The sequence below is a fragment of the Spermophilus citellus genome (genome assembly GCF_964194105.1).
Source record: "Spermophilus citellus genome assembly, chromosome: 1".
NCBI classification, from domain to species: Eukaryota; Metazoa; Chordata; class Mammalia; order Rodentia; family Sciuridae; genus Spermophilus; species Spermophilus citellus.
Window position 1 is genome coordinate 280,450,469 of NC_138182.1, and position 12,818 is coordinate 280,463,286.

Sequence of the window (12,818 nt, forward strand, 5' to 3'; positions counted from 1 at the left end):
CTGAGTGCAGGAACAGCCCACTGCAGCTTCTGGAATTTCACCTTTTACCCTACTGCCAACTTGGTTCTGTGAGGGTTGTGCAAGGCTAACCCCAGACAAAAATTCCTTTTTCTTCACCATTCAACCAAACTATTTCTTCCAACACTCTGTGATGATGGCACCCTTCTTCATTGGACAAACACTCATTGAGCAGCTGCTCTAGCCTGGCACTGTTCCAGGCAATTGATTTATGTCAGTGTTCCAAACAGAGATATCATATCCTTATGATGACACAGGTATGACCAGAGGGACAGTCAGCAAAGTAATCTGTGGCAGGGGCCATGTAGCCACAAGGGATTGGCAGTGGCTGTGGCCAGCTGGAGACTGGATGTCCTTAGGGAGACACTGCTTTTCCATCTTCATGAAGAAATGTTGGCTCTTTGCATTTCATTTCAAGAAAAGCTAAAAATGTGGATCTTTAAAAATGTGAAATCTACTGTGTTTTATATGTTGGTAACTGGATCTGAAGTTTTAAATACATCCTTGAACACCCAAATCCAGAAAACAAAAGCAAAAACAAAAAACCTACCAACCAACCAACCCATCAAATAAATAAAAACACCCCAACAACTCAGTTTTGCAAGATTTTTCTCCTGCAGACGTCTGAGACTTCTATGCCCTGGGTTAAGTAATGGAAATAGAATCTGTCCCCAGGTGACCAACAGATAAAGAACATAGTTGGGAGGCAGTTGCACGGTCTTCTTGTGCTGGAGCACAGTTGGCAGTTGGCTGATGGCCCATCTTCTGCCCCTTATTAGCTGTGCCCATGTTTGCACTGAGATCATCCATTCTGCAGGCTGTGGCCAGTTGATGACAGTGTGATGGGAACTAAGGCCACACATTCCCTCAACAGCTGGCTCTGGCTCAAGGGTCACCCATAGACACAGCAGAACCATCATTCCTATAATGGGGGACTTGTTCTTTAATTGTCCATCTCTCTCTCCTTCCATGATGTCAGACCTGCCTTGGTCAGAAAGCTCTTCCTAACTGCTCCTTTCTCACCCCATAAATCCCTTGCACATCTAATCCCCAGTTGACCTGTAACAACAGAAGGCACCTGCAGGTTCCCAGTGGAATCCTCTCTCCCAGACCTGATTCCCTGTTGGGCTTTTTCTGACTCGTTGCATGATGTCTTGAAAAGTGCCCATGCCTGGGTACTTAAGCTGTGTGTCAGAGACTGAGCTGGAGCTTGAGGTCGGGAGATGGAAGGAGAGGGCAGTGGCAAGCATCATACAGTGGGAACTGCCCAGGGGAAGAGGGAGAGGGCGGGTCAGGCTCATGGGGTGCTGGGTGAGGTGTGTCAAAGTCCAGGGAAATGCTACTTGGCACCAGGGTTAGCACTCGGTTCCTCCAGCTTGGCTGAGCTGTGTGTTTCCTGGATCCTCATCTTTCCTTCATGCATTTCTCCTTTGGATTGCTTTCCTACCTCTCTCTCCTTATTGTCACTTTCTTCACTTAAAACACAAGACTTTCAAACTTAGCTCTCTGAAAGTCCACAGCTGCCAGATGAGACATGGGACTCAAGAGTGGAATTGATGGGACTGCTCACCTGAGATTCACACTAGCACACACGGTGCTTTCCAAAGCCTCCTTCATACGGATGTTTTCAACCCATTCTTATCATTTATTTTTCACCAGATCCTGCAAGTGGGTTGCCATTATTGCCCCTGCAGTTACAATGATTGACTCAGACTGGATCCAGACAGTAGGGATGCTGTCATTGACACATGTTGGTTGGGGATTGCTGGAGTGGTCTCTTTCATTCTGTGAAGACACAGCCAGCCACCAAGGTTTCTAATGGGCAGTGTTCATCTGGCTTCTCTGCTCTGCTTTGCTCAGACGTGTGTCACTCAGGCAGTCAGAACACAGCAGATCCAGGACTTGCAGGATGAAATGCAACAATCAATGGGACATTACAAGCAAAACCATCTGGGGCACTTACATAAATTTGAACCAAGGACACCTTAGAAGGAATGCTGAATTTTCAGTTCTTAAGTGATGCGCTATGGAAAACAGAATGCGGTCTATAAAAGGAAACACATCTTTGAGCTCACAGAGGGCCCTGTGGTGGTTGTCAGTTCCTCAAGCTTTTTCTATCTACAGACGGACATCTAAGTTATCATTTTCGTATCTCTGCATCTCGATTCCTTTTGTCACTTTCTTGACTCATTACCTTGGTCTTATGGTGATTCCAGTCTGGGTTACATAGGACCAGAGGTATATTTTGGGGGCTGACATAGGACCAGGGCTGCTCCTGGGTGGGCATCTAATTGTCCCTGGTAGGCAGCAGAGAACCATTTTAATGGAAAGGTTTTGAACAGAGAGGGAATTAGTAAAAGAAAAAAACTATTATTGTTCTTGCATCTGACACTTTAAACATAGTTATTAAACCCATCTACCTCTCAGTGGCTGAGACCTGAAAACCCGTGGTCAGCAGCACTTTCTGTAACCAGTGGTGTGGGATTGCTTACAGTTTGTCTGCTACCTACCAATTCTTGCTTTCATGACCCAAGTCTAAGACTTTGGGGGGATGTTTCTTTTTGAAGCATTTGCTCGCTTTATTTTGAAATGTACATAATGGAAAGTGCATGCAACAGATACAGGTTGTTTTTTTTAATAGTCTTTTGTGAAACAAATCCCCTGTTAACAACCACACAGTTGAAGAAACAATGTTATCAGGCTCCCAATTTCCTTCTCAGCCCTCTTGCTCCCAAAAGAACTTAACCCCTTGTTCTGGTATTTTGATAATTACATCATTTCTTTCTGAAAATACTTTTATCTCTTGTAAAAGTAACACTAAATAATGTAGTTTAGAATTCTCTGAATCATATCAATGTATTCTTTATGTCTGGTTTCTTCTACTCATTATAATGTTTGAAACTTCATCCAGATGCTGTGTGTGGTACTGAAGAGAGAAGAACAGACAATTTTACACTAGCATGTCTCTCCTGCCCCACCCCAGGCAGAACAGCTGGGAGAGAGACACCCTCTGAGTGGGAAAGGACAGCAGTGAGCACCGGACTTTGTCCTGGCCTGGACCCCAGTGCTGGGCTTGCCCCAGCAGACCCCAGTAGCAGGCCCAGTGTGACCCTGTGACCCTGTGCTCCGGGCTGGTACCCCCCAACTGAGCCTCCAGGACTGCCCCTGCACCAGACTGGATCTTGTAGCCCCAGGCTCCCGGCCTGCCTGGTTGACTTGGTCCCCAGGACTGTCCCAGCCCCAGGCCAACCCCAGCAGCCCCAGGATTCAGAGAAAACCAACTGCTGGAACGACCTTGTTAGCCCTCGACTTTGGGTCTGCCTCAGTGCCACAGGCTCAGGCTCCAGCAGCTCCAGGTCCCAGACTGTTCTGGACTGTACAGTGCCAGACATCAGGCCCACCCAAGCACCAGACTGACCCTCACCGTCCCTGTTATCACGCAGGCACCTGTGGACCTGGGGAATTGGATCTGTCCCTGCAGGACTCCAGCTGCAAGCCTGCCCTTGGACCAGGTATGACAGACAACCTGCCAGCATCTCTGGATTTGGTCATTTTACTGTCAAATAGGAAATAACTTTTAGATTTTCTCCATCACATTAAGAGATCCTCCACTATGCTTTCTTCACAGCATCCATAGAATAATCTGCAACTAATAAAGAGGAGGTACTTCAATTTTGTACTGAAAATCAATATAAGCTTCCATTCCTGGAATAAATCCGACCTCCTCATTATATGCTCTATTTCAAATAGCTTATATACTCTATTATATATTCTATTTGAAAACTTGCTAGATCAGTGACCTAGTGTTTGTTTAGGATTTGAAATTATTCATATGTATCATTTGGGTTTTTAAAAATTTATTTTAGATAAATCTCGAGATGTCTCTTAAATATTGTAACATTCACAGAATGGGAAAATATCTTTATGGGGGGAGGGCTGCATTCCATCGACTATAGCACATATGAATTAAAATGTTTATGTCTTCCTGCTGAATTAAATCTTTGACAACACTATGATTAAATTATTTAATAACATTTACTGATTAGAGTCTGTTTTATCTAATATTTTAAAAGCCACATCTTTTCACTTTTGGTTAGCATTTACATTGTATATATTTTTAAATCCTTTCATCCAACCTTTCTGGAGCCTTATGCTTTAGATATGTCTGATATGCATAACGTATAGCTGGGATGCTAGAAATCTATTTGCTCTTGCCTGGAACATTTAAACCATTTATATTTAATGTGATGGTCTGTATGTTAAGGTTTAAGTGTGCCATCATTTTACTGTACTGATCCTTTGTATTTATGTTTCTTTTTCTTTTCTGTCTTTTTAAAATTTTATTCTGGTGTAATGTGTATTTATCTCCCTCGCCCCCATATTCTTGTTTTGAAGTTTTATCTCTTGCCTCTATGTTCTTAGTCATTATCTTAGAGATAACAACATGCATACTTAGTTTATCAGTCTATATTTAATTAAGATTTTTCCTTTTCTTTTGGACAATATAGTACATTAACTTCATTTCTCACCAATTACTTGTTTGTATTTGTATTATTGTTTTATTTAACAACATATAAGATATAATTTTTATTGCTTTGTAGGACTTATACTACACACACACACACACACACACACACACACACATATCCATTAAATTTTTTCACTTATTTTTTTTCTCAATCCCATACATTTATTCTCTGGATATTTCCCTTCTGCCTGAAGCATATATTTCAGAATTTCCTTTATGAAAATCCTCTAGTGGTAAATTATATCAGCTTAGGTATACTAAAATTATATTTTCTCTTGTTTTTTAATTATACTTAGATGATAGGAAATAGTTTCCCTTTAGCCTAATTGAAAATATGATTTCACTGTAGTTTAGCTTTTATTGTTGCTATTAAGAGACCAGTGGTGAGTTTCGCTGTTGCTCTTTGGATAGTAATATATCTTCTTCATTTCATTTTGTTTTTAAGACTTCCTTTCTGTTTTTGGTTTTATCTGACTTCACAATGATAAATCTTCAAGTATATTACTCTTGATTTCTCTGCTTGGAATTTTTTGGGTTTCCTAAATCTATTAAGAGTTCTAGAAAATTCTAAACAGTTATATTTTCAAATATTGCTTTTCTCTTTCTGCTGCGTCTCTGGAATTCTTCTATATTTCATATGAGACAATGTTAGATTGTCTTATACCATCTACCATAACTTTTACCTTTTCCTGATTTTTTTCTCTCTGTGTTGTACTGTAGATAATTTTTCCATGCCGATTCTTGAAGTCATCAATTTTCCCTTCAGCTGTGTCTAATCTGCTGTTAAAATGTTCCATTCATTTACTTTTTGTTCCTTATATTTTGCATTTCTAAATGTTCCATTTGGTTTTTTTTTCAACAATATATTTTCCTATTCTCTGCTTAAACATAGAAAACATAATGACTTTACATTAATCTATTTCTGACAATTTCAGTACTGTGGCTCTGTGGGAATGATTCTTTCATCTGGTACTACCTCTTGAAGTTATCATGGTGATTTATTTGACTTTGTGCTTTTGTATATTTGTGTTGCTTAATAACCTCAAGATTTTATTGTAGTAATGTTTTGAGGGTTAGTAAAATGTTTTTTTTTTTAAACTTTTAAAATTTTATGCCCATGGTAAAAATAAGCAAAAAACTCTACAACACATTTTTTTTTATTTTTAAGTAGTCTTATCTTAGTTTTAAAATATGTTTTTTAAATTTTAATTTGTTATATATGACATCAGAATGCATTGTAATTCATATTACACATATAGAGCACAGTTTTTCATATATCTGGTTGTATACAAAGCGGAATCACATCCTTTGTGTCTTCATTCGTCTACTTAGGGAAATGATGACCATCGCATTCCACCATCCTTCCTACCCTTATGCACCCTCCCTTGCCCTCCCTCCCCTTTTTCCCTTTGCCCTATCTAGAGTTCATTTAATTCTCCCACCCCTACCTCCTCGCAGCATATTATGAATCAGCATCCTTAAATCAGAGAAATAATTTGGCATTTGGTTTTTTGGAATTGACTAATTTCACTTAGCATTATATTTTCCAGCTCCATCCATTTACCTGCAAATGCCATGATTTTATTCTCTTTTAATGTTGAATAATATTTCATTGTGTAACCTGAGAATATTTGGTTCTCCCAGAGACTTACAATGCTATAAAGATTAGCTCCTGGTTAACATTTTTTAGGAACACTTTGCTTGTCCTTTTACACACTCTCCAAACAGGACAAAGACAACTTCCTGTATAGTTTCCGGCATGAACCTGAGGGGCGTGTTGGCTTGTAGCACCAGTACCCTGAGTTTGTGGTACCCTCCACCTTGAGCTTAGCATGAGGAGACCTCCCATCAGACTCTCCACTGGGGCAGATCTGGGCACTGCTTCTGTCTCCTGTGCTGCACAGTGGAGGCTCCAAACAAAAGCAGTGGTCTCTCAGGACAGCCAACGGCCCTCAGATCCAAGGAGGTTACGGTTCTTGTACTTGGCTTTCTGGGTTTCATCTTTCCTTCGATTTTGTTTTGACTAATTAAAAAAAAATCTTATCAGGTTTTAAATTGTTAGAAGGTGATATTTTCCCAACATTTTTAGCTGTTTTCTTCTGGAACTTTTGTTTGATAAGCCATGACTGGAAATGAAAATCACTGACTTCCTTTAAAAAAATAAAATGTGAATCTAATTCTTCATTATGGAAAGGGAAAATAATTTTTTTTAAATTTTTACCCATGGTAACAACAAACAAAAAACTAGAAAACACATTGTTTTGTTTTTAAATTTTTTGAAAACACATTTTTAAAAAAAGAGTTTCCCTTGATATTAATCAAATGTAGGACTATTAATGTCTTTCAGTGCTTCTTAGCTGAGATTCTAGGGGGAAAGTATTAGGCCTTAATATCTGAAACCATCCATTGAATGGAATGAATGAACTTCTCTCCCAGGCATCCAGAGAGGTACAACCAAGCACTAGCTGGACCCATTCATTATGAAGGGTCAGCGTCTATTAAGTTTTATCTGAGAAAATAGACACTCAAATCCTTTAATGAAGGACACTCAATCCTGATTTAGATGGGCTGGATATCCTTTCACAAATGTCTGCATAGCCCTATGGGGTGAGAAAATATTTACCAAAATTTTAGTTTTTATAGTTGCACTACAGTATATTTACATGTCCCTGGTTGGGATATATTTTTGTTAAATACAAATTTATGACTTATTTTAGTCTTATCTTAGTTCTGATATTTCTGGTCTGTGTTATTCAATTTTTTTTTGTTGCTACAACCAAAAATACCTACAAGAACAACTTAGAGAAGGAGAGATTCATTTTGGTTCACTGTTTCAGAGGATTCAATTCATGGAAGACTGGATCCATTACTTTGGGCTTGAGGTAAAGCAGAGCATCATGGCACAAGGGCATGGTTGAGGGCATCTGCTCAGCCTATGGTACCTGGGGAGCAGAGAGAGAAAGACAGGGTGAGGAGGGGGTGCTGGGAAGAAGATAAGCCCTTCCAGAGCAGGTCCCCTGGGACCCATGTCCTCCAGCCAAGCTCCACCTGCCTACACACACACACACGTAAGATGTGTCTCATCTTACGCTTGCTTCTTGTCATTATGACTCTGATAGATGAGGCACTGATCTCCCAGCCTGGGGAAGAGGACATGGACTGTTATGGCAATCTTGTGTTAGGGAGGGTTAGATGTTGAACTGAGCTCCACCCCACACACTAAATTTACACATTGGAGTCCTAATCCCTAGTACCTCAGGATGTGCATTATTTGGAAATTGGGGTATTGCAGATGTAACTGGTTAAGATGAAGCTATACTGGAGCAAGGTAGCCGCTAATCCTATTTTTGGTGTCCTTGTTGAAGGGGGAGATTAGACAAATAGGGAGAATGACATGGGAACAGGAAGACAGAGGTTGAGGTGATGAGTCTATAAACGACAAGCCAAGTAATGCCAAGATTCCAGCCAGAAAGCCCCAGAAGCTGAGGGAAGCATGGAACAGATTGTCCCTCAGAAGGAGCCAGCCTCGCTGATGCCTTCACCTTGCCTTCTGCCCTCTGCGACTGTGAGATGCACATTTCTCTTGTTTAAACCATCCCGTGGCATTTTGTGGGGGCAGCTCTCACAGACTACTGCAGGGGGACTATGAATCAGGTTGAAATGGTGGGTAATTAAAATGGGGGGGCTCATTCAGCTAGACCAGTGCAGGTGTCGGGAGGTGGGTTTGGGGGTTTTCCACTTGTCAGAATCGTCAGCCTTCTTCTTGAGCATGTCTTGTCAGGACCCCTGTCATCCGTCTGTCTCTCTGCTGAAGCTCTTCTGCCTTGATTACTGTTATCTGCTCATTTCTGAGGAAACACTGGGGCCCCCCAGCACCATTTCATCCCCACAGTGCATCCCCGTTAAAGGACCTAGGCCTCCAGTTCTCATGTGTATCCAGGGATAACACCAGTTTTCCCATCTGGGTGTTATGGTGTGGATGGGAGGTGTCTCCCTGAAGCTCACGTGTGAGACAATGCGAGAAGGTTGAGAGGTGAAGTGATTGTGTTATGAGAGCCTGCACCTAACCATCCGACAGGGGTTGATTGCTGGTGACTGTAGGCAGGTAGGGTACGGCTGGAGGAGGTGGGTCGTTGAGGATGTGCCTTTGGGGTTCATGTTTGGTCACTAGATAGCGTAGCTGTGTTTCTGGGTGTGATGTACGGAGCCTCTTTCCTCCACCACACTTCCACCATAATGTTCTACTTCACCTCAGGCCCCAAGGAATGGAGTCAGCCATCTATGAAATTGTGAGTCAAAATAAACTTTTCCTCCTCTAATTGTTCCTGTCAGGTCTTTTGGTCACAGCAGTGAAAAAGCTCACTAAAACCCAGGTCCAGAAAAGGCCAAGTCAGACGTACTCCATCCTCCACATCTCACATCTTCCCTCCCAGACACAAAGTGAAAGAATGATTTTCATCATGCGTTTTCCACTGCCAAAACATTTTCTTCACTAACGAGCTCAGCCAGGAAACTTCGAGGTGGTTACCTGGGAGAAGTGTCACCTTCATTCATTGACTGGGAATAATGCCAACAAGATAAATGAGACGTATTTTTTTTTTCCCTGCAAGAAGGAAGCCAGAGATATAAGCCTCCAGTTCAAGTCAAGCCGAGGCTGAAAATCAGTGTCATTTGTTACCGTCTGAGGCTGTACCAGGTGTCAGTGCTGTGGATGAGCCCAGCAATCCTCGCAGACTCTTCCTGGTTGCCTCATTTTAGGGACGATTTATGCTTCGGTGCCTTGCTGTAGATGACTTCTGAGACAGATGGGAGGAAACAATTTATAATTGTTTAACACGTGTGCACAGGTCAACATACTCCTCCTCCAAATTATCTGCCTTCTTAGGAATCACCGTTCTCTGGAGATTTATAGGAGGCGCTGAGTTTCAATCACAGTATTAGATTTAGTGACCTTCCAGGGAAGCAGGAGTAGATTGCACCTTCCTCAACTTACACGTCAGGAGTTGGCCATTCATCCTGCTCCCAGACAAATGAACGCTGTAGTGACTTCCTGCCAGGGAGAGCAGAGAATGAGACTCATTCTGGGCAATAGAAATGAGTTTGGACATACTTGTGATCTGCAGTTACGTCATCCACGGATGCTAAAGTCAGACTCTTGGATTAATTCTAACTTTGAAAAATCAGTGAGTCCTGGGTACTTTTGAAGCTCAGAAATCATGTTTGGAAGTGATTAAAGTATAGGTGGATTTTTTCAAAACTCTGCATCTAAAACCTTCTAAAGGATGGATTTGACTCATTATTAAAGATAAAGTCACTTCTCCCTTCCATAGATGTGAGGCACTGCAGTACCTTCGGTTGCTTAATAGATGCAACATCCAGACCTGTCACAGCAAGACATCCCTTCTACGGCAGGTATTTAGACTCTTCTTCTCTCCTCTCTCATTATTTTTCAATGTCTCTGCACCACATTCATGATGGATACTTAATCCCTAGTTGAGCCTCTGTCTGGAGCTGTCTGGCAACAAGGAGACACTTTTAAAAGACAGACAATAAACAGACTGGATGGATTTTATCTACAGAGAAGCACCTGACACCTCTAGTGTGACCAACAGGGCTTTCAGTCTTTAAAGCTCTTGGCTTCCAAGTGTCACAGCCCCGAATGAGCATTTATAGCCCATTCCTGAGACTGAGAGCCTTCTGTGCCGGGCCACATACTGGTCCAGCAACTGGGTCACCTGCTGGCTGTTGGATGGTGGCTTTGCCAGATGATCTGTTTCCTGTTATGTGGTTTCCCCATGGTCCTGTGCAGATGACCAACTGGGAAGCTCTTGCTGCACTTCTAGTGTTCCAAATGAGCCACGAGTATTTTAGAGTTTAGAAAGTAAAGTTTAAAAAAAAAAAAAACAGCTCCAGCAAATTCCAGCAGGAGAAATTACTTGTGAGATCTATGAACCAAGTAGATCAATATTGTTCCTATTTGTCTTTAGCGTCTCAAAAAAAGACCAGAATTAAAGTGCTTTAGAGTTGTAGGTGGTATTATTTCTTTGTCAATTTTAGGCTTTTAAATTTGTAATGTACACCAAAGGCCACGCTGGCTGCTCCCACCGCCGACTTCATTGTCTAGCTGTCCTGTGCCATCAGACAACCAAGACAACCCCATTCAATAAAGGTTTCCGGCCCAGATTCTGACATTACTGCGAGGAGGTTATCAATAAGGAGGATGTTGAGTGTGTTATTCTTCTCTTGGAACCTATTCTGCTGGAACATGGTTTATAGAATTGGCTCTGAGGGAAGAGTTTAAACCTTTATCCATCCCTATGTAGGGAGGCCTACTAGCCCCCAAGAAAACTGTCTTTATTCCGCAGACTCCCTGGCAGCCACGTGGGTCCTGTAGTGTGGATTTATCTGCTGCCCAAAGACCTGTCTTAAATCTGCATTCCACCTGGAAGGACAAAGCACTCTGTGGCTCCGTGAATGCCACCAACCAGAGCAGAAAAGAGAGACAGGATGTTTGCTTGTAGTTCTTCCTCATCCCCACCCTCCACCTCCCGGTCTGGGGCTCTTTAATTGTAGATTCCAAAGTTACAGTGTGAGGTAATTTCCATGCAGCCCCCTCACACGTCAGGACGGTGAGCTTTTGCAGGTTGGACAGGAGTGACCCCACGGTGAGAGACAAATCTTCTGTCAGGATTTCCAACCTGATGTGCACACTCGTTCCCCACACACTCAGACCCGTGCCCATCTGTTTGTGTGGCAGGAGGCCTGCAGAGGATGGGGCAAGCCAACTCTGAAAAGGCCCCTTTGCCAATGGCAGAGCAGGTTTCGGGGCATGACTTGCCCAGCACAGCACGGGCCAACGTGCCCGCCAAGAGAACCTTCTGTTTGGCAGCAGCACCTGGTAGGGCAGCGTGCTGCTCGGCCATGAGCAACATCTGCAGGGAAAGCTGTGGGTGATGTTCCTTTGTGATGGACCCTGCTGCACACCAGCAACCAGGCCTTCAGCAACCAAGCTAGCCGTGAGGACGCAGGAAGGCCAGCCGCTGCTGATAAATTGCTATTAAATGCCTACTGAGCTCAAGTCACTGTGCCCAGGAGGATGTGGATGCACTGGACATGGTCCTTGGCTTTAAGAGGCTTCTGGTAGTGACAGACCTGGGCATGAGCATGCACTGTCGGTAGACAAGGAATTCCACAAGCCTAGAGATGTACACACCAGAGCTGCAGAGGTGTGGTGTCCCCCAGGGGAGGGAAGCAGATGCTTGGCCTTGGGGCCCCAGGCACTGGTGTGTGCCTAAGGCCTGGAAGGTGGAAGGATTTGTATCTGTGATTAGGGTGGGAATGGCCATAAAAGGTGGAGGGAATTGCTTCAGGAAGGGGTGAGAGTCATCCTTCAGGGAACTGAGCAGGAAAGGAAGAGCGGTAGAAGAGGTACTGAGGATGGGTCATGGGTCAGGACATGAGGAGGAAGGTTGGTCTTGGAGATCTGGTGGAGATGAGCACAGAGCGGTGCTACTGGTGGCTGCAGGGAGAGGTGATGGTAGATGGGAGCTGAGCTAGGTGACCACAGCAACCCTGTACTCCTTGCTGCTGAGAGTCATGAAGCTCTTCATAATTTGTCAGTTAACCAATATTTATAGAACTCCTCCTTATAGGCCCTTTACATGGGCCAGTGACATCTGTCCTCCCCACCCAGGAGGGGAGAAATATTAGGAAAACTTTGCAACTCAATTAAATAGGATAAAGGTAAAGCTATAGGAATTCTGTGGGAGTCTGGGACCCCTGGAAAGGGGGTCAAGAAGCAGACAAATGCTTGAAATTTCACCTGCAGAACAGAGGACAGAGTGAGCTTCAGAGTCTGGTGGCCTAACCGTACCCAAGCCATGTGGCTTGGGGCAAGTTGTACCACTTCTCTTGTCTCAGTTTTCTCACTTGTAAAGTGAGCAGCACTGTTGGATAAAGTTGTTAGGAAAACTAAATGGGTTCATGTAGGTAGAGTGAAGAGAATTTGCGTGGCCTTCAGTATCTGATCAGTACGTGAGAGCTTTCTCATGGCTGTCTTGCATTACAGACCATCCAAAATGGTGAATCCACAAGCACCCAGTTCTCTCTCCTGGGCCTGGGAGCCAGGGGTTCTCTGCTTGTTTGACCTGCTTGATCTTGGCTGAGGGTGGAGTTCAATTGTGATCCATCGGTGCATCTTCTCTGTCTAGGTCCCAGCAACTCCCCTCTCTGGGACTTCCAGCAGAGAGCAGGGTTGCGGATCTGAGCCACA